This window comes from Hemitrygon akajei, chromosome 11, assembly GCF_048418815.1.
Source record: "Hemitrygon akajei chromosome 11, sHemAka1.3, whole genome shotgun sequence".
Lineage (NCBI taxonomy): Eukaryota > Metazoa > Chordata > Chondrichthyes > Myliobatiformes > Dasyatidae > Hemitrygon > Hemitrygon akajei.
Genome location: NC_133134.1, coordinates 20,784,433 through 20,806,602, shown reverse-complemented (window position 1 = coordinate 20,806,602; position 22,170 = coordinate 20,784,433). Strand labels below are relative to the sequence as shown.

Below are 22,170 nucleotides of genomic sequence, written 5' to 3'. Positions count from 1 at the left end.
TCCTTAGGTTGTGGAATCAGATCAGAGTTGAGGTGAGTGAAGTTATCCGCACCGGTTCAGGAGCCTGATGGTTGAGGAGTAATTACTGTTCCAGAACCTCGTGGTATGGGACTTAAGGCTCTTGTACCTCTGTCCCGATGGCAGTAGCGAGAAGAGTGGATGGTCTGGATGGTGGGGGCCCATGGTGATGGATGCTGCTTTCTTTGGCTGTTCTCCTTGCAGATGCGCTTAATGGGGGCCGGGCTTTGCCTGTGATGGACTGGGCTGTGTTCACAACGTCATAATTTCATTAAAAATGGTAGCGAATGATAATGATAGTATTATTTACATGTATCATGGCATTTTATTTAATCTGACTCATTTACTAAGTAATGTAAATCTAGCTCTCTGGATATCTAGATTTCTGCCAATAACAGCTTCTCATTTTCTCCACCCCAGACCCTTTATGCCTCCTTCTTTTGTCTTTGGGCAGAAGTTCCAGATTCCCTTTTCTTATGCAGACATCATCCTCGAAATTAACCACCTCACCACTTATCCGCAGGCAGGACCCTCGGTCTGGCAGAGGCCCCCTGAATCTAGCACTTTCTCTAAGCCACACTCCCTAAAATCTTATGAATAGAGTAATGTAACTGGTTTTGAGGGCGCATTAAATAGCTGACATTTCCACACCTTGACATGCAGGTAATTTGGTAGAAATCATCCCAGCTGCCCCTCCACCGCCGCTGTCACCAACCATCTCCATAACTCCCCCTCTCCCCGCCACCTCCCTTAACAAACCTTTATGTGACTTAGAATAAATCTTTTAGTTTGATATGGCTCCTCTGGAGTGGCTTGGCGGCCTTTGCTGATTTAAATGGAAACTGTTTTTGGGGGTGGTGCGGTAGAAATATTATTGGTCTCCTTGTCACTTTTTCTTACACGGATTTTTATCTGTCAGGTTGGAGAACGAGCAGAACGATGGTATCTGGGTGTGACAGGGCCGGTTGCGAAACCCGAAATTTACAATTGAAATCGACTCACCCCGCCCTCTAAACTGACATACAAGGAGCCGCCTTGGAAGCCGGGCTCTCAGAGCGCGCATCGGTACAACCCATTCACGCCAATAGCTCCTCGTTCAGAGTCACGCTTGCACTCGCTCCGTTCGCTACATCTTATGTAAGTAACTTGAAACTTTGCAAGTTCAGATAGTATTTAGGAATACTGATGTTAAAAAGATTTTTTTTTCTGAGTGAATACTTAAAAAGGATTGATTCCCCCCTCCTCCTGAGCACGTTTTGTTAGGATCGGAGTGGAGTAGTGGTTTCAGTCAGGGATTGTTTGTGATCTACGATTTTTATATTTAATATGTAGGATTTGTACTTCAGAACAGACTTTTTGACCAAAACTCGTTTCAGTGTTTGGTTCAGCATTTCTCTCACCTGTAGTCTTACAGTTGCTTGCGGACACAGCAAGCATTCCTTTGAGAAGCTGGGTTGTGCACATACAGTTTGGAGATTTTCTTCAGAAAATAAGTTTGTTTTAGAAAATGTCTGCAAATATTAGCAATCCCTTTGGAAGGGGAGTTGTGGATATACTGACATCAGAAGGTGTAGCGGCCCCTGGAGGAGATTGTCCCAGAACCACGCCAGATCACCGCTCCCAAAGGCACTTCTCCACTTTACTACTTGCCTTAAGAATTTCTTTACAAGTAACCCTCCTTAAAGGTGAATTCTGACAGGGTCGCTTGTCCAGTTTATTGAAAACGGTGTTGTTTTAAATAGGACTGAGAATGCTATCAGTAGGGAGTTCCCTTTCAAACAACTGATACTTTTTCCTCTCTAAAAGGGTGTGGTTACTGCCGAACCGTAGATTTACTTTGCTTCTATGACAAAATAGTGGCTTCTATGATAACAGTTGCTGTTGACATTTAAAACAGAATAAAAGGCGCTCCCAAAGTTTGCATTACAATGGGGATTGGCGTCGCGCTACAAGCCAATGCGGGCTGCCAGCACGGCACTGTTGAATTTAAAGTGTTCTCACTGGAAAGGACCCACCTCAAACACGAGGGGAAGACCGCGTTGTTGCTTTCTCGTCTCTGGAGACTCGATATTACATTTCGGTCGGACATTTATAAGCCATTTCTTGCAGTCTTCCTCGAAGATGTCCGAGAGTTATCTCCCGCGCGGGAGTATCCCCGGTATTCCTCCCGCACCGTGGCATTAACATGGCAATCACGGACTTGTCGGTCTGTTGTGGGAGGAGATTCCAGGCAAGAGTAAACACTCCATAATTTATGAGATTAAACTCTTTGGCCTATGAGGACCACAAATGTCTTCAGCGAGAAGTTCTGCCCGTCGGCGTAGAACAATATATGGCCACTTCAAAGTAGGCGGTGGTTTTATCACGGGGTTTAGCAAACTATTGTATATTCTATAAATTTCATCAGAGAAACCAATCATCTGACTTAACAAGTCTAAAACCTGCTGGTCAGGTTCCAAGCAACACAGTCACGACGAAGGGTCTCGGCCCGAAACGTTGACTGCTCGTTTCCACAGATGCTGCCCGACCTGTTGAGTTCCTCCAGCGTGTTGTACAGTACGTGTTGTTTTGACCCCAGAATCTGCAGTGTACTTTGTGTTTACGGTCAGGTTTCAAAGTAGCCGTTCTCTGTTTCACCTGTCTCCTGTTGTATAATCTCGATTTTAGGTAAATTTGTGGGACCGCAGCTGACACACATCAAGTTCGGAACTTCTGCTTTGGCTCTCCTGACATAATTGGCATCGGGAAGGGCGGCGATGGCAGGCCTCTGCGTGGGTTGTATCCATGGACACCATTGTCCATGTTGTCAGCGAACACCTTCCCCTGCCGCATCTCCCATTCTTCCCCCACCCCAGCCCCTGGTTTCTTTTGAAAGGGCGGGCATTCTCTGATCACAGACCTCCTCATAAGGTGATCTGTCCTTGGATTTTTCCTTCTGTTTCATAGTAGGCGTGAGTTGGTATACCTCAAACGCAAGAGGTTTTGTAGATGCTGGAATCTAGACTAATACACACAAAATACTGGAGGAACTTAGCAGGTCAGGAGGCGCCTATTGGAGGGGAATAAACAGTCAAAGTTTCCTACCCTTCCTTTCCAGTCTTGATGAAGGGTCTCATTCTGAAACTCCAACAGTTTATTCCTTTCCATGATTGCCTCCTTTGATTGCTATACCTGGTTCATTGAGGACCACCACCGACCTTCTGGGATCTTCGCCTTATGTGTGACATTATGGGGGGATTGGGTGTTGGAGACTTTGGTCTTTCCTAAGGAATAACCAGAATTCCCTGGGAGTATCTGAGTCACGGTTAAACCTTTGATTATCTCCTGCTGCAAGTACAATGGAGATTCATTGATTGAGGGTCTCTGAGGATGCAATGCCAGCTACCTGTGCCAAAGGTTGAACCTTCTCTTGCACTCCCTTACTAACTTGCTTCAATCTCATCTACTCCAGTGCAGCATCTGTTAGAGCTGTTCATCCAGTCTAAGATGTCGAGGCAGGTTTAGAGCACGTAGGTCCCAAATATGTGTTCCACTTTGACAAGGCTGGTTGATCTTCCCTTAGCCTCAGTTCTAGTTTCCTGCCTGATCTCCATAAACATTGGCACCTGATTGTCCAAAAGTCTTATTTTATTTGACCTGGGATATTTTCAGTGATGTTGGACAGAGAATTCCAAACATCCACCATCTTCGGGGAAGGAGTTTCTCTTCCGCTAAAAGGGGATGAGCCATTCCATTAAGGCAAGGGTTCCCAACCTGGGTTCTACAGGTCCCTTGTTTAATGGCATTGGTCCTTGGCGTAAACGAGGTTGGGAACCCTTACATTAAGGTCAGCTTGCCCTTTTGAAAGCAACCAATCTTTCAGCATCTGTCAAACCACCCGAGAATCCCATCTTTTAATAAAGTCACCACTTTGAAACTTCATTGAGGCTTCACTTGAGGGAAGCTGTCGTAACGATGATAGTGGAAGCCCTGTACAATGGCGTGGATTCTATGTCCTGGCATCCATCAGGTCTGAGATTCAATGGAGCAGATGGGATCGTGCGGCACTTTCCATGTCTTCCTACACTGCTGGGTGCAAGACGGACCCTTCACTTGGTTTTGGAGTTCCATTCTATAACATCTCAAAATCTGACGTAAATGTTTGAATACACTTGTTCCCTAAGACCTTATCAGCCTCCATTTTATTGACTTGTCCTCCACAGCAGCCGTTGGCAATGAATCGCACAGATTCACCACTCTCAGGCCGATTCACCTTCCCTGGGGAGGGCTGACTCATTGTGGCACACTGTGAAGCTGGTGTCAAACAGGCCAGGATGAGGAGTGTGGCTGCCCACTGCTGATTAGAGGGCTAGGGTGAGCGTGTTGGGAACTGGCAGCACTTGTTTCATGTGTTGATAGACTGCCCAGGTTCTAGGGTCTTCCTCATTGCCTTCTGTTGGATGCGATGGAAGCTGCAGTCTTCTCCTCTCTTTGTTCTCCCCACCCTAGCAAATTGACAAGCTTAGCAGGCTCCAGCTGAGCCACGGTGCGTTTCGCTACTGGGCCTGTGCCAGGTTCCCAGATCTGTGGTGTACCTGTGTTAATATCTCTCTGTAGAATGCTATAATGATCCCTTTTAGCCCTTTTGTTCGTGAGATGAGAACGTATCCTGTTTAGTGTGGAAGTACATCAGCTTCGCTAAGCTGGTTTAGACCGGTCTCTGTAGAGCCACGTGTCTGAGAGAAAGGAAATCTGGACAGTTTTTAATCAATCCGTAATGGGTGTGGTAGTCTTCAAAAAGCAATCTCAAAGCAAACTGAATCTAGCTTAACTTTTCCTTGGATGCAGTTCATGATCTTTCAAAGTTTGAAAGATTTTACTCACCTAGTGCAAATAATGTATGTATATTTTATTCATTATTCTTCATGTTGCCCAGTCTTTCCCTCCCTGCCTCTGTTCATTAGACACTCATCAGCGCATAAGTAATTTCTACTCTGAATTGGCAGGAGTTAATGGCTTGGAGCAGAATATGATTCTGTTGTGAAAAATAGGTGGCAAAGAACTAGGTCTGAGCTGGGGCTTTTAAGCATTCATTTAGTCGAACACGAGGAAATCTGCAGATGCTGGAAGTTCAAGCATCAGACGCAAAATGCTGGTGGAACACAGCAGGCCAGGCAGCATCTATAGGGAGAAGCACTGTCACTGTTTTGGGCCAAGACCCTTCGTCAGGACATTTAGTTGAACATTTAGGAATGTATTTCATATTTCCACTAATATGTAGTTAGTGGAAATCGTTGATATTGGATTCCTGGATCAAGCGTTCCTGCTGTGGAAGGCTAGGAAGCGAACACTAGCTCTGTGAGGAAGCAGCTCGTCCAGTGCAAACACAATTTAGGAAACTTCTCTCCTTAAATTCAGCTGATTGCTGTAGGAAGCCGATTGTGCTACCAGTTTATCCTGTGTCAGCTGTTGCATCATTCCAATGTTTGCATGGAGGGTGGAAATTAGCATTTGAAAGTGGGCAATGAATTTTTTAATATAGTAGTGGTGATGCATTGATAATAGGCAGGAGATTCATTATCTAACTTGCATAAGAAATTTACAATCAGTGGCCAGTTTTACTGACTGGAGCCCAGTGTGGTCTTGTGTTGCTGTAAGCCATCCAGTTCAGGGTTCGACACTGTGTGTGTTCTGAGATGCTCTTCTGCACACTACTGTTGTGATGTGTGGCTATTTGAGTTAGTGATGCCCTCTTGTCAGCCTGAACCATTCTGGCCATTCTCCTTTGACCTCTCTCATTAACCAAAGGCATTTTTGCCCACTGGATGATTTTTTGCTTTTCACACCATGCTCTGTAAACGCTAGAGACTTTCTGTATGAAAATCCCAGGAGATCAGCAGTTTCTGAGATACTCAAACCACCCCGTCTAGCGCCAACAATCATTCCAAGGCCAAAGTCACTTAGATGACATTTCTTCCCCATCCTGATGTTTGGTCTGAACAACAACTGAGCCTCATGACTCTGACTGCATGCATTGAGTTGCTGCCAGATGATTGGCTGATTGTATTAGATATTTGCTTTATGGGTGTACCTAATAAAGTGGCCAATGAATGTATTATTGTTCTGGATTTATTATGGTCTGTAGCTAATATTAGAGAAATCTCAGTCATTTGATTGAAAGGCACAAGATTTGCAAAATCTTCAGTCCACATTCATACAGTGCACTTTATCTTCAACTTCTCTTTCTTCAATAATTTGATGAACCAAAGGTATTTTCTCTTCAGCTTCTTAATCCTCCCCTGCCTCGCACCTACCCTTCATTCCACGTGGCCAATTCACGCTGCCAAAACAATCTTTATGATATTCTCTCATGCTTCACTCTTTAAAATAATCTATGGAAAAATTGGGAAAGGCGATACTCATTTTTAATATTTTAAGAAAAAAGAATTTGCAGATAGCTAACATAGTAGCTATTTTTTAAAGAAAGCTGACCAAATATTTCATGTTCTAATGGTGGTGGTAAAGGAAATGTAGAATCCTGACATAAAGAGGGAATAGATAAAAAAAATAGGAAATAATAATGAAGATAGCATGGATTTCAAAAAGTGAAATCTGTTCTGACCGATTTAGAGTCTGAGAACCAGAGAACACCAGAGAACAGTACCAGGCATTTCAGCCCATCTAGTCCATGCCAAACTACTGTTCTGCCTAGTTCCCATTGACCTGCACCCAGTCACCCCCTCCCATCCGTGTCCCTATCCAAATTTCTCTTAAATGTTGAAATTGAATCCTTATCACCACTCTGCTGGCAGCTCGTTCCACACTCTCACCATCCTCTGAGTGAGGAGGCTCCTCCTCATGTTCCCCTTAAACAATTCGCCTTTCACCCTGAGCCCACGACCTCTAGGTCTAGTCTCACTCAACCTCAGTGGAAAAACCTGTTTGCACTTACCCCACCTGTACCCCTCATAATTCTGTATACCTCTGTCAAATCTCTCCTTATTCTCCTACACTCTGGAGAATAAAGTCCTGACCTATTCAATCTTTCCCTATAACTCAGAAGTTCAATTCTATTCAAATTTATTGAACTATTTGAGGAGCTAACAGGCAATGAGTTGGTGGGAATGTGTTAAACGTTTTTTTGAGACAATAGATGTCGGAGAGTGTGGACTCAAGTGACAAGTAGCAGAATGGATTTCCAGCTGGCTTTGGGACCGAGTGGGGGGAAAGGATAGCTTCTCCACAGTAGGAGAAAGTGGCTAGTGGATTCCACCAGAGCTTAGACCCCTGCTGTTTGCCGTTAGGCATCCGTTAGTCTCGTGAGACCATGGACTTGCACCTTGGAAGGTTTCCAGGGTGCAGGCCTGGGCAGGGTTGTATGGGAGACCGGCAGTTGCCCAAGCTGCAGGCCTTCCCCTCTCCACGCCACTGATGTTGTCCAAGGGAAGGGCACTAGGACCCAAGCAGCTTGGCACCGGTGTTATCGCAGAGCAATGTGTTGTTAAGTGCCTTGCTCAAGGACACAACACGTTGCCTCAGCTGAGGCTCGAAACAGTGACCTTCAGGTCACTAGACCCATGCCTTATCCACTAGGCCATGCACCAACAACGTTTGCCATTAACACTCTGGAATCAAAGACATAACTTTAAAATTTCAAGTTCAAGTTTATTCTCATTCAACCGTACGCATGTATTCAGCTAAACAAAACAATGTTTCTCAGGAGGATGAGAGGTGACCTGATAGAGGTGTATAAGATGATGAGAGGCATATTGATCATGTGGATAGTCAGAGGCTTTTTCCCAGGGCTGAAATGGTTGCCACAGGTTTATGGTGCTGGGGAGTAGGTACAGAGGAGATGTCAGGGGCAAGTTTTTGACTCAGAGAGTGGTGGAATGGGCTGCTGGCAACGGTGGTGGAGGCGGATACGATAGGGTCTTTTAAGAGACTTTTCGATAGGTACATGGAGCTTAGAAAAATAGAGGGCTATGGGTAAGCCTAGTAATTTCTAAGGTAGGGACATGTTCGGCCAACTTTGTGGGCCAAAGGGCCTGTATTGTGCTGTAGGTTTTCTATGTTTCTATAGAACCTAGGTGCAAAACACAGTGGATGTATCACATACAGCACATAAAATATTAACACAATAATATTAATAAAGTGTTCTGCAAATGTACAAGTTGACATAAAATGCATATGTAACAGATTCTGTAGTTAAGTATGCAACAACATTACTGCTACAGGCACTGTCATAAACGATGCGTACTGGGTGTTCAGGAGTCTCACAGCCTGGGGGAAGAACCTGTTACCCGGCCGAGCAGTCCTTGTTCGAATACTGCCTGATGGTGGGGCGTCAAAGAGATTGTGGGGCGGATGGAAATTAAACCCAAAGGTAGTGCTGACCGACCATGGGGGAGGGGGAGGACAGAGCTGTTGGTGGCCTGTACAGAGTGGCAGTGCAGTGAATTCCAGTAATATTGCGCAGAATAGAGGGGTCAGTTGGTTTTCTTTTGGAGGTGTTAGTTCAGTTGGAGAAAGGAACAATGGAGTTAAAATACGTTGATTGCCAAGATGATCAAATATTTATTTTAAAAAGTCAAACCAAACCCCAGGGTTTAGTTCCAGAAGGATAAAGCTGAAAGAGTAATAGTTTTGAATTATGGTTAGATCATACTTGGGGTATTGCATGCAGTTAAGGTCACTATTATTTAGCAGATGGGGAACGCAATGCATTCTGCAAATACTGGAAATCCAGATTATTGCACAGAAAATACTGGAGGAACTCAGCAGGTCAGGCAGCATCTGTGGAGAGGAACAAGGAGCCGATGTTTCAGGCCGAGACTCTTTATCAGGACTGGAAAGGACGGGGAAGAAGCCAGAATAAGAAGTTGGGGTGGGTGGGTGGGGAAGGTGTACAAGCTGGAAGGGGATAGGTGAAGCACGTGAGAGTGAAGGTGGAAGAGTGGAGGAAGGATGGATGAAGTGAGAAGCTGGGAGGTGATTGGTGGTGACACACAAAATGCTAGAGGAACTCAGCAGGCCAGACAGCATCAACGGGCTGAGACCTTCATCAGAAGCTGATAGGTGGAAAAGGTAAGGGGTTGTAGAAGATGGAATCTGATAGGAGAAAAGAGTGGACCAAGGGACAAAGGGAAGGAGGAGGGGAACCAAAGGGAGGTGATGGGCAGGTGAGGAGAAGAGAAGAGGTAAGAGGGAAGCTTGAATGGAGAATGGAAAAGGAGAGAAGGTGGAGAGTACTAGAGAGGGTATAGAGAGGATTTTCAAGGATTATTACCAGAAGTGTAAGTATTTCCATATCACTAAATTGGGCCCCTTTTATGTTGAGCCAAGGCAGCTTAAAGACAGATCTTGCAGAGATCACGTAACATAAGAGATTTTGATAGAACGGATGCTGAGAAACTGTTTCCAATTATAGGGATGAGCATAATTGGAGAACAGAAATAGAAAATAGTGATGCACCATCAATAACTCTCGGAGACAGGAGGCAAATGACAGGCTTTTATTAGCTACAAGAAACGATCACACAACATCCTGGAGATTGGGGGGAGGGGGGAGCAGTGCCTCCAACCGCCTTTATACAGGGGTCTGTGGGAAGAGCCACAGGAGCAGTCAGCAGGGAGGGGCGTGTCCAGACAGGTATATGTAGTTCACCACAAATAGTCATTAACTAACCTAATAGGGAATCTAGAAAACAAACATTGTAACCAAGATGTGGTGAGACCGCGGAATGCACTGTCAAAGAGGTTGATTGGAGTGAATGGTTATGATACTTCAAAGAAGCGGCTGAACTTGTATATGGGAGAAAGGGGTGGAGTGTTATGCTGATAGATTCAGATGTGGAAAGTAAGAGGAAGTGCAAGTGGAGCAAAAATGCCAGCATGGATTGATTGGGCTGAATGGCCTGTTTCTGTGCCAAGTATCTTATGTAACTGTACATTGTTGCCTGTTCCTCAGTAATTCATTCCCTTTAAAGCTGCCCACCCTTGACATTGTGGACTTCTTTGGGAAATGCGGATTCCCATCTGCCAACTTAAAAAAAAATCTTGGCTTTCTTTTTGCAGTAGAAGCAAACTGTGCACTCACTGAGCTGTTAATTGAATCCAAGAGTGGTTATATGACTACAGCTTGTGTTTTCACTTGCGTGTTACTGGTGGTAAAGTGCTTTGGAATGTTCAGAAGAGGTGATGGTGTTTATGTGTACACGTTCTCTGATTTGGGTACATATGATGAAAGCACAGATGGATTATAAACGACACAGTTGCTTGGAGTAGAACCTCAGATGCCTAGGAACAGTATTTAAAACGGAGCATGCTGCAAACAGCATGCAGGTTGAGCTCCTCCCGTAGCGGGTTCAAGCTAAAGGAAATATGAATGTTTATATAACAGCTTTTCAGAACTAAGAACTTGCAACACTTTTGAAGTACTACATTGCTGCAATGTAAGAAATCTAGACAGCAACCTTCCACAGGACAAACTCTAACAAACAGCAGTGAAGTAAACGAGCAAGTAATCAAATTAATGTTTGCATGGATATTTATGGAAATTTTTAGGAAGGGATGATAGGTAACTGATAAACTATTATAAAAATCATATGGTGCTGTATAAACAAAATTTTTAAGCTTTTTTTTTGTTATTTTCCTTTTTTCCTTCAGGTGATATAAACTCTAGTGGTGGGTTTGATTTGCACTTGACTGCCAAAACGACATGTAGGAGTCCAGAGTTGTAGCACAATTTACTGAAAAACCTTTAATCCCCTTCCACAATAGGTGTTAACCTTTAAGATGCCATTGTAAGTATAGAAACTGATCACACAAACAACTCCACACATTCTGCTGATGAAGTTTCATCATTTCAACGTGTCCTTCTCTTCCTTTCTCTCTGAGAAATTTCGCAATACCCCCCCCCCCCCCCCCGCATTCTTTCCCTATTTCTGCATTTTGCTCTTCTATAAACATGTTCTGAATTCTTCTGGAACAGTTTATTATAAAAATTAGAATCACGAGGGCTTGATCACATATTAAATACTAAATTATTTTTAGTACTTACTAAAATTTGCTGTAAGAAGAAAGCCAAGAATTTTTTTTATTAACAGATGGGAATCTGCATTTTCCGAGAAGTCCACGATGTCAGGATGGGTGGCTTTAAAGGCAATGAATTACTGAGGAACAGGCAATAGTGCACAGCTACATAAGAGACATGGCACAGTAAAAGCTAAATTATTTTAAAGCATGTATCCTCCTTATGCTTTGCTATTTGAACTTGGCGATATTTGAACCATAAGCGCATCCCCACCGGCAATCTGCAAACAGCTGTAGACAATTTAATCACAATTGAGATGGTACCCCACGAGGCTGCAGTCGATTGCAGGATGGGATGCAACTGGTTCTGGGGGCATTCGCTGCGACGCAGGGGAGGAGGCACAGTCGCCTCGTGCAAAGTGCAACGCGTTACAGCACTGGTTGTAAGATCGGGGTTTGATTCCCGCCACTTTCTGTAAGGCGTTTGTACATTCTCCTTGTAGGCGTGTGGGTTTCCTCTGGGTGTTCCGGTTTCCTCCCACATTCCGCAGATGTACCATTAGGGTGGCTGAGCTGTGGGCGTACTATATTGACACTGGAAGTGTGGCAGCACTTGTGGGCTGCCTAGCACGATCCTCCCTGATTTGATTGGACGCATTTACTGTATGTTTCGACGTACATGTGACAAATAGAGCTAGTCTTTAATCTTTAAAGTGGTGCGGCAAAGTAGGAGATAAATATTTGTGTAGAGGTGAGCATAACATGGGAGCAGAAGTGGGCTGAATTTTAAGTAGTGCGGTGTACTGTATGTGTTGTGTAGGCAAATCTTTCAGCCTGGTTCATATGGATGAAGATAAACATACTCTTATGATGTTATCATTTCATTCGAGCGCAAGGTGAGTTACTAAATTTAAAATATAGGATAAGTTGGAGCTACCCTTCCAAAAGAACGATAGCTTTGTTACCGAATTTGAAAGAGAGCAGTATTTTAATGGACATTCAGTAATTGATCAGTGCTGCGTGACATACAGTGAAGAGCATGCTGATTAGTTGCATCATAGCCTCGTATGGAAGTATGAATGCCCAGGAACGGAGAAGTCCATCATAGTTAAAGCCCTCCCAGCCATTGAGCACATCTACAAGAAGCACTGCCACAAAAAGCAGCATCCGTGATCAAGGACCCCCATCATCCCGGCAATGCTGCCTATACTACCATTGGGCAGGAGGTACAGGAGCCTCAGGTCCCACATCACCAGGTTCAGGAACGGTTATTCCCCTCAAACCATCAGGCTCCTGAACCAACATGGATAACTTAACTCACCAAAACTCTGAACTCACCACAACCTACAGACTCACTTTCAAGGAGTCTGCAAATCATGTTGTCCGTATTTTTTAAAATTTTATTTGCACAATTTGTCTTCTTTTGCACATTGGTTGGTTGTCAGTCTTTGTTTACATATAGTTTTTTTTCATAAATTCTATTGAATTTATTTATTTCCTGTAAGTGCATGTGAGAAAATGAATCTCAGCGTAGCATTTGGTTGCACATATGTACGTTGATAATAAATTTGCTTTGACATGAAAATAGGTCGAAGTACAATTAATTCTTTCTTTTGCGCCTGAACCGATGCCATTAATGTCCTTGAGTTAGCGTAAACAGATTAAACAGATTTAGTAGCTTGTAGGAAAACTATTCATAAAAATCCAGTTTTGGCAAGACTTCATTCAGAAGGATGTCAGCCATAGAAATTCATTCATGGTCAGTTCTGCCAAATATATACATACTCAGTGGCCACTTTATTAGGTACCTCCTGTATCTGATAAAGTGGCCAATGAGTGCATGTTCATGGTCTTCTGCTGCTATAGCCATCAACTTAAGGGTTGAGAGTCTTCAGAGATGCTCTGCTGCACTTCGCTGTTCTAATGTGTGGTAACTTGAGTTACTGTTGCCTTCCTGTCAGCTTGAACCAGTCTGGTTCATTCTCCTCCGACCACTTGGCTTTTTCACCCACGGAACTACCGCTCACTGGATGACCATTTTTTTGTAAACTCTAGAGATTGTTGTGTGTGAAGATCCCAGGAGATCAGTAGTTTCTGAGATACTTAAACCACCCTGTCTGGCGTCAATGATCATTTTACGGTCACAGTCACTGAAATCACATTTTTTTCCCCTTTCTGATATTTGGTCTGAGCAACAACTGAACCTCCTGACCATGTCTGCATGCTTTTATGCATTGAGTTGCTGCCACATGATTGGCTGATTAGATATTTGTATTAACAAGCAGATGTACCCAATAAAGCAACCAATGAGTGTATTTGTGCCAGTGTATAGTACTGTGACCCTGCTGTCCTTTCCTTTGAAACTAATGATGTAAACTTAAGGGTTATAATGAAGGTATTAAATTGTGGTCAGCCATGCTTTTTTCTGTATATCTGAGTGAAGGTAGAAGCATGAATTCATAATTATATGTAACAGCAGATAGGTGAAATGAAATGTGAAGGTGGTCTAACAAGATTTATGAAAGCTTTGGGTTAATCCACAAATTATAACCAAGAGCAGTATTTAGTGGAATTAATACTGTGTAAAATAATTCACTCTCATAATATAATGAAATCCGGACTCCACTTTTCTTTTTCACCCGAGGGATTAATTACTGCCACCTTGGCTGAGAAAGGGAACAGCTTGTGGTTTCCAATGTCTCCCTTGGTATACAATTCCACCAATCTGAATGAGAATAATAATCAATGTCTGTAGGCCCACTTCTTGGAACTGTTGACTGAGCCGTGGACGCCTTTAGGGATAGACCAGACGGCAGGGAAAAGACATGATTTATAACTTGCTTGATAGAGATAGTTTCTAAACCCTTTTGAAGGTTGGTGCTTGCTTTACGCATCTCCTTTGCCATCTGGCAGCAGCCGATGATTTATTGTCTCACCGAACGCATATCACAGAACAGGCCCTTTGGTCACGGCGTTGAACTGACCTTTTAAACCTTCTCCAGGGTTAATCTAACCCTTCCCTTCAACCTAACCCTCCATTTGTCTTTCATCCATGTCCCTATCTAAGAGTCCCTTAAATGTCTCTAATGTATCTGCCTCTATCACCATCTCTGGTAGCTTGATCCAAGCAGCTACCACTCTCTGCATTAAAAATAAAGCTCTTCCTTTCTGTAATCACTTTAAAATTCTATTAGCCATTTCTGCTCTGGAAAAAAGTCTCTATCTGCCCACTCTTTCCATATCTCTTATCATCTCGCACACCTCTATCAAGTCACCTCTCATCCGCCTTCGTTCCAAAGAGAAAAGCCCTGGCTGGCTGAAGCTTTGCTTGCGAGACGTGCATTCTGGTAAATCTCCTCTGCAGCCTCTCTAAAGCTTCCACGCCCTTCCTATAACCGGGGGGGGGGGGAGGTGACCGGAACGGAACGCGACATTCCAAGTGTGGTCAGACCGGAGATTTGTAGCGCTGCAACATTCCCCGGCAGTTTTGTGACCAAGAATGTCAAAGAAGTTTTCCCAGCCAGCCCCTCCCTCTTTACCAGCCTGAGTCATCCAAGGGCACGTTCGCGTGACTCAGTCATCATTGCTGCTCATAGGTTGGGTTTCCAGGTTCCGTGCTTTACAACACTCAGTAGTTTTATGGTTATTGTTTGCTAACAAGCTCTTTCTCTAGAATTCCAGATAATTTCATATTTGTTATTTCAAAAAGCATCTGTTTAATTATTATGAAAGTTGGCTACATCCAGAATTGTGGATTTGCAAGCTCTGTTATATAGCTACCTATTTTGTAGGTAATTTATCTTTCAGTATATTGCAATTTTGGGATTAAAATATTATATTAATTTGCATGTTGAGTGCACCCCTCTAAGAGAGCTAAACTTAATTCAAGACTGTAAACCCCATCTTGTTAAGTATTTACAAGTACCCTCACTTTAGGAAGATTATACTGAGCTAATCTGTACTTCAAGGAATAATTTACTTCACTATTTTACTATTTTTCTTAAAGGGTCTAGTTGTCAATAATTCTTATTTTGAATGGTGGATCCCTCCCCTCCCAACCAAGGAGGAGGTACTCCCAGCTAACAAAGCATGTTAAGCAGAATTTGTTTTTACATGAAGCAGGTTTAATTCTGAGCAGTAATTCTTGACAGAGATTTATAACTTACAAACGGATTTCCCAACACAAGTGCAGTTCCTACAAATTTTCAAACCAGTGCCAATATGTTGCAGACAATTGAATTGTCCATCATGGAAACTGAGGCTGAGGAATGAATTCTGTGTCATTCCTACCAATCTTAACTGTCTTTTAACATTTATCTTCTCATAGGACAACATTTGGGGATTGCATTTATCAGGTCTGGTGGTTGGAGTGTTCAATTCAGCCAATATGTTTCCCTTGATTAGTTCATTGTTCAAATATGTTGTTTCTGTGTGAACTGTATTTACACACACACACACACACACACACACACACACACACACACACACACACACACACACACACACACACACACACACACACACACACACACACACACACACACACACACACACACACACACACACACACACACACACACACACACCATCTGTAGAAAAGAATAAGCTGTTGATATTTTGGGCCAAGACCCTTCTTCGGGACTGGTTCAAGTAAGAAGATTAACTTGATGAACAACAAACAGCTTGAACATTGGGTAGTTTCTGTTGCTCTGCTAAAAAGCTGAGGTTAGCAATAAGCTTTTTGGGCCTAGAAAGTGAATATCCATTATATCAGCGTTTCCCAACCTGGGGTCCAAGGATGCCTCAGTTAATGGTAAGGCTCCATGGCATAAAAAGCAGGTTGGGATCCCTGCATTATACTTACCATCTGTGACGTGAGACTGGATTTACTTATTTATATGGGATAGCCCAATAGCAAAGTCACCCACATGAGTAAGTGTGAGACAACTTTTTGAGTGTTCTAAGATGAGTAAGGTTGCGGACATGCCTGCAATATTGTGGTTACTGTGTTACCATGGCAACTCATAGTTGCAGGAGACTTGTGTAAATTTATAGTGTAGCTCTTGATGTTTTAGAAATCATCTAGGAGATTGGTTCTTGGGTTGTGGCTGTGTTTTAAGAAATGGTCACTTACTGATCAAGTTGTTGGACTTGTAAACTCAAAGCAGGAGTTTAAATCCTTAAACATCAGATGGAGATTTTGAATTTGGTAAATGAAGGATCTTTAAAAGGTGTCTATAATGTAAAGCAGAAGCTTCTGTTTTAAAAGAAGCATTTGTTATGTGATTTTGGTATGCCACCAAAGACGCTAGCAAATTTCTACAGTTATACCATGGAGAGCGTTCCAACAGGCTGCACCACCACGTGCTACAGAGGCTCCAATACACAATATTGGTAAAAGCTGCAGAGAGTCGTAGACTCAACCAGCTCCATCACGGGCACCAGCCTCCCCACATATTTAAAAGCTGATGCCTCAAGAAGTTCCACCATTAAGAACCCTCACCATCCAGGACATTGCTATTCTTGTTGTTGCCATTAAGGAGGAGGTACAGGAACTTTAGAGCGCAATGTCTTAGGAACGGCTTCTAAAACATTGGAACAGTTTCTTCCCCTCTGCCATCAGATTTCTGAACGGTCTATGAACCCATAAAACCACCTCATTATTTTGCTAGAGCAAACACGAGGAAATCTGCAGATGCTGGAAATTCAAACAACAACACATACAAAATGCTGGTGGAACACAGCAGGCCAGGCAGCATCTATAGGGAGAAGTGCTGTTGACGTTTCGGGCCGAGACCCTTTGTCAGGACTGGCGAAGGGTCTCGGCCCGAAATGTCGACAGTGCTTCTCCCTATAGATGCTGCCTGGCCTGCTGTGTTCCACCAGCATTTTGTGTGTGTCGTTGTTTTGCTTTCTTTTTGCACTATATGTTTATTTTATTCGGAATATATTTCTGATTATAGTTTGTGGTTTTTTTTAAAATTTATTACTCTCTACCACTGCTGGGAAACAATAAAGTTCGTGAGAAATGTCAGTGGTAATAAACTTGATTCTGATTCTACGTGAATGTCCTCCCAGAAAGGAAAATTGTGAAATGATCTTGTTGAATGGCAGAACAAGCCCAAGGGGTCAATACCTCTTTCTCTATTTATTTCTTATATTGTTATCCAATGCTCAACCATTGACCATTTCAGAAGGTAATGATCAAGTTGAGTGTAGGCACTTAAAAAGGTCTTCGGTTTGGGACGTATCTTCTCATGGGACAGCATTGAAAGTGGTGCTGTCGCACACTGAAGAGAGGTCAAACCTCTCCTGACCACTCTCGTGAGAGTCTGCATTCAGATCGAGCAACCCAGCAAATGCTTTCTTCCTTGGAAATTGAACTCTGTTTTCCAGATTGAAAATGGACTTCTTTAAAAGAAGAAAGCTCTTATTCATTAATCCTTGAAGTTTGGACAAGGGGCATTGCTGAAGTGAAGTTAAACATTAAAGGGATACATTTCCCTTTTCTGACCTTTTTTTTCAAACTTCAGTGGAAAATTTGATGTGTACTACATTGCATGTAAAATTTAAAAGTGGCAAACGTCAGTGAACTTTGCAAATGAGAATAATGAAGTAGTAAGTTCACTGCCTGTGTTCAGTGACTCTGAGATGCTCTTGAACTGCAGTTGAACCTAACTTTACTAAATTCGCTGTTCCTTTAGATTACAAGCCCAGCTTGGTGTGGGCATGATTGCAATAGTCCAGAAGAACAATCACCAGTATCTGAAATCCAAGTTGTTTTCGTGAGTTATACTAAAATTAAGTCTTTCATAAGCATGAGTTCAGTGGAAATCTCAATACGCAGAGATCAGAAACTCCATAATTGGAGGCACCTGCTTAAACAATAAATTCTGTGATGGTTTTAATATTACCATGGCAAGAAAGTCCTAAATCTAGTTTGCATGAGCAAATACATTGTATGAATCATTTGTTTTGGATTATGTTCACAGTAATGCTTCTCTGAATTTACACCCGTCTCGTCAGCTGAACCCTTAGTGCCTAGGTGGCACACGGGGCCTCCACAAGGGTCTTCCATTTCTGCCGGACTTCGCTCTGCTGCTCACTGTTACCCAGTTCATGCCTCCTACTTTCAGTTCTGCTTCCACAGATGCGCAGATCTTCGCCACCCACTTAGCCCAAATCTCCGTGATGTATTAACTCCACAATGATACCAGTCCCTTCTGAAGGTTCTCCCACAGAGTGATTAGGTAGGGAGCTCCAGAATGATGAAGAAAGCAATAGTGAAAGAACAGTGATTATATTTCTACATCATGGGAATGCATGACCTAGAGGGAATCTTGAAACCAGCATTTCTGCTGTGCCTGGGCTCAGGTTATTTAGAAAGTACGGTTGTGGAGATCTGCAATGCATCTTGTAGCTGGTTCAGACTGTAACCTTGGTAACCAGAGGTGATAGGAAGAACTATTTATTTTTATGTATTTATTTTTATTGTGAAACGGAACAGAATAGGACCTTCCATAAGACCATAAGATATAGGAGCAGAATTAGGTCATTTGGCCCATCAAGTTTGCTCTACCATTTCATCATGGCCCCAATCTCCTGCCACCTTCCTGTATCCTTTCATGCCCTGACCAGTCAAGAATCTATCAACCTGTCTTAAATATACTTAAAGACTTGACCTCTATAGCTGCCTTTGGCAAAAAATTCCACAGGCACTCTCTGTCTAAAGAGACCCTTCGAGTCATGCTGCCCAGCAATTCCCCCGATTTAATCCTAGCATAATCAGAGAACCATTTGCAATGACCTATTAAACTACCAACTGTTATGTGGGAGGAAACTGGAGGACTCAGAGGAAACCCACGCGGTCACAGGGAGAAAGTACAAACTCCTTACAGGCAGCGGTGGGAATTGAACCCGGGTTGCTGGTACTGTAAAGCATTGCTCTAACCACTACGCTAACACGCTGCCCTATTTAAGGGTAGAGTAGGTTTCTTTGGTTTCAAACTTGAGGGCTTTGCAGTGTTTGTTCATTGATAATTCCTTGACGTATGCTTTGTAGGTGGTGGAAGATGTCAGGGAATCTAAAGGTGAGTCAGTCTACAAAAGATAACCAATCTCTCATCCAACCAGTGAAGTGTCTGGTCAGGGTTGAGCAGTGTTGCCGGGGTGTGGTAGAGACTGAAAAAACAGTAGTGAAATCTGAGAGATTCTTGAGATAGGTACATTGATAAAAGAAAGGAGGATTATTGGCTGTGTAAGAGGGAAGGGTTAGATTGATTGTCGTGTAGGTTTAGATAGTTTGACACAACATTGTGGGGTCAATGGCCCATATTATTCTGTTCTTTGTTCTTTAAAGTATTGATGGGACATAGGGATGGTAATATTGAAGAATGTCAAGGGGATATGGACTTCGATTTGTGCTAGTATAGCATAATTATTATAAATTGCTGCATGCAAGCAGTCTACTTCAATATCGCTTCAGTTACTTAGAAAATTGAACTGAATTTTACTAAGATTTTCAATACAGATTGAGCACCCCTTATCTGAAAATCCAAAGTCTGGTAACCTCCAACATCTGAAAATTTTTTGAGCGCTAAAATGACGCTACAAATGGAAAGCTCCACAAGACGCTGGGAAGGTTCCCAGGCAATGCACAGGTCTCTACACACCACAGACAGATCGAGAAATTACCTCACTTTCCCTGGTTGAGGCTCTGTTGTTCAGCAGTCATCATGGCCAGACCTTTCTACATTACTCACAGCGATTACTATGTGTTCTGCACCTATTCTCTGCTCTGTGTTGTGAAGATATTGTTGAAACTATCAAAAGGCCGGCAATTACCCCTAGGGGTAATAGTGGAAGGAAAAAGAGGGAGCATTTATGTTTATCTATTACGCAGAAAGTCAAGACGCTGGAAAAATTTGACAGCAGTGTAAGTGTGTAGCATCTGACAATGGAATATGGTGCTGGAACGACCACTATCTCCGACTTGAACTAACAGAGGGACAAACAGATAAAGTTCTATGCTGAAAGTAATGAACAGAAGTGAATGAAAAATAGAAAAACACTGCATAAAGTGAAAAATGAAGAATCGACATGTATTGAAAGAGTGGATTCGTTAGCATCGGAGTGAACATATGCCACTTGACGGTTGTTGGTCGTGAAACAAGCAAAGATCTATCGAGATGAACTGAAAATTGAAAGTAATTGTGAATACTCAGCAGGCTGGTTCTAGGAATTTAAGATAAGGTGCGGGCATTAAATTTTTAAAGATTTATGTGATGATAAAGCATCTGCTGATCATGAGGCAGCAGAGAAGTTGAAGGGCTAGAGCAGCATGCATTCATAACAGAACAAGAAATCATGTCAGTTTATAAAATCAAAGAAAAATTGCTACGACAAAGAGCCTTGTTAATGAGGCAAATGACACTGGAAGAAACCTTTAAAAATGTCATCCTGCGCAGTGCCACCTCATCCCGAGAGGGTCCACTTCCAGGTCTCTCAGCTGCTTCTGATATTAACACTGATGTACCTTCCCCCTAAGCTTTCTCAGACCTGATGTAGTTGCAGTGTTCAGTGCTGGACTTCTCTTCTTTTGTAAGTGAAGATCATTATGTTTTTTTTTGTAATTACAAAACCTATCATTTTTGCATGAAATCTGATTCTCTTCTCCTCCTGAAATCCCATGTTTGGATGTGACATGACCAGTGTTTAAAAATCAAATGTTGACTTTTTCCAGTTTTCATTACATTTAGCTGTAATTAAATTCAATCTTTTGTTTTTATACCTTGCATAAACTGAAGAAAAGTAAAATACGAATACAGTGTTCTGTAATATTTTAATCAAAACTGGCATCGTAGGTGGAGACTGAAAGCCTGCTGTTGCTTCTTGTTGTTCGACAGCTGATTCAGGTATTCTCCCGGTGCTGCTGTGCTGATTTTGTTTCCCTGTACACATTATTCTTTCATTATATTCATAGTACATAATATTTTTTTATTGTTAAGTGCATATGTGGATGAACAAGTTCAAGACCAAAGATTGCTTACTGGTAACACAGAAATTCAAAATCGGGAAAGGTGGCAATGCCAAACAGCCACTAAATGTTCACCTGGGCAGCCAACCTTTCTGATGGTTCAGTGTACATATTATGGTTTCATGTACAAAATTATTAAAAATATTACATAAAACTACCTTCAGTGTATGTGTATAAGATGGGTGCATAATGTAAATTGAATTTGTGTTTCGATTTGGGACCCATTCCCAAGCAATCTCATTACATTGATGCAAATATTCCAAAGTCCAAAAATATCCAAAATCCAAAACACTTCCGGCTCCAAGTGTTTCATACAGGCTGTGCTCAATCTGCATAGATTTTAATAATTTTATGATGAACATTGAGTAAATAGAAATTTAACATGTTAAGGCATGCATTTTAAAACATGTTGAACCACTTTTTTATAATGCTGTTTACATTGTAAATACATGCTGGTATTTATGTATTTATGCACATTTTATTCCAAATCTGTGTCTTAACCTCTAACTTTATTTTTTATTGTTGAATGCGTTTTTTTGTTGTTGCATGTTATGCCACCATAGCTCAGTGAATTCCTAATACATGTCAGTGGACAAGATGGAGCCAGCGATCATTGGCAGCTTTCTGTGAGCTGCAGAAAATTGTTCCAAAATTCCTCTTAACTTTCATTCATCCTATTATAGTTACTATTCTATAGATTTACATTCATTAAATCTATATTCATTAAAGTTTAATAAACTTGGACATTATTAGGTACACCTGTACACCTCATTAATGCAAATATCTAATCAGCCAATCATGTGGCAGGTACTCAATACATAAAAGCATGCAGACATGGTCAACAGGTTTAGTTGTTATTCAGGTCAAACATCAGAATGGGTAAAATATGGGATTTAAGTGATTTTGACCGTGGAGTGATTGTTGGAGCCAGACAGGGTGGTTTGGGTATCTCAGATTTCCTGAGATTTACATTGCAAACAGTCTCTAGGGTTTACAGAGAATGGTGCAAAGAAAACACGGGACATCCAGTGACCAGCAGTTCTGTGGGCAACAATGTCTTGTTAAAGTGAGAGATCAGAGGAGAATGGCCAGATTGGTTCAAGC

The 22,170-nt window shown here is 42.3% G+C and overlaps 1 protein-coding gene across 2 annotated transcripts in view; it reads left to right on the top strand.

Annotated features, from left to right (window-relative positions):
- Positions 1–1,015: 1,015 nt before the first annotated feature.
- emp2 (epithelial membrane protein 2) overlaps positions 1,016–22,170 on the top strand; it is a 53,685-nt gene continuing 32,530 nt past the window's right edge. Inside the window, exons 1-2 of one of the 2 annotated variants that reach the window (XM_073060340.1) lie at positions 1,113–1,155; positions 17,735–17,815. The gene's annotated coding sequence lies outside the window, so the exon portion shown is untranslated. Of the gene's footprint in view, positions 1,156–17,734; positions 17,816–22,170 lie in introns of both variants that reach the window. The other variant, XM_073060339.1, reaches the window with a different exon arrangement.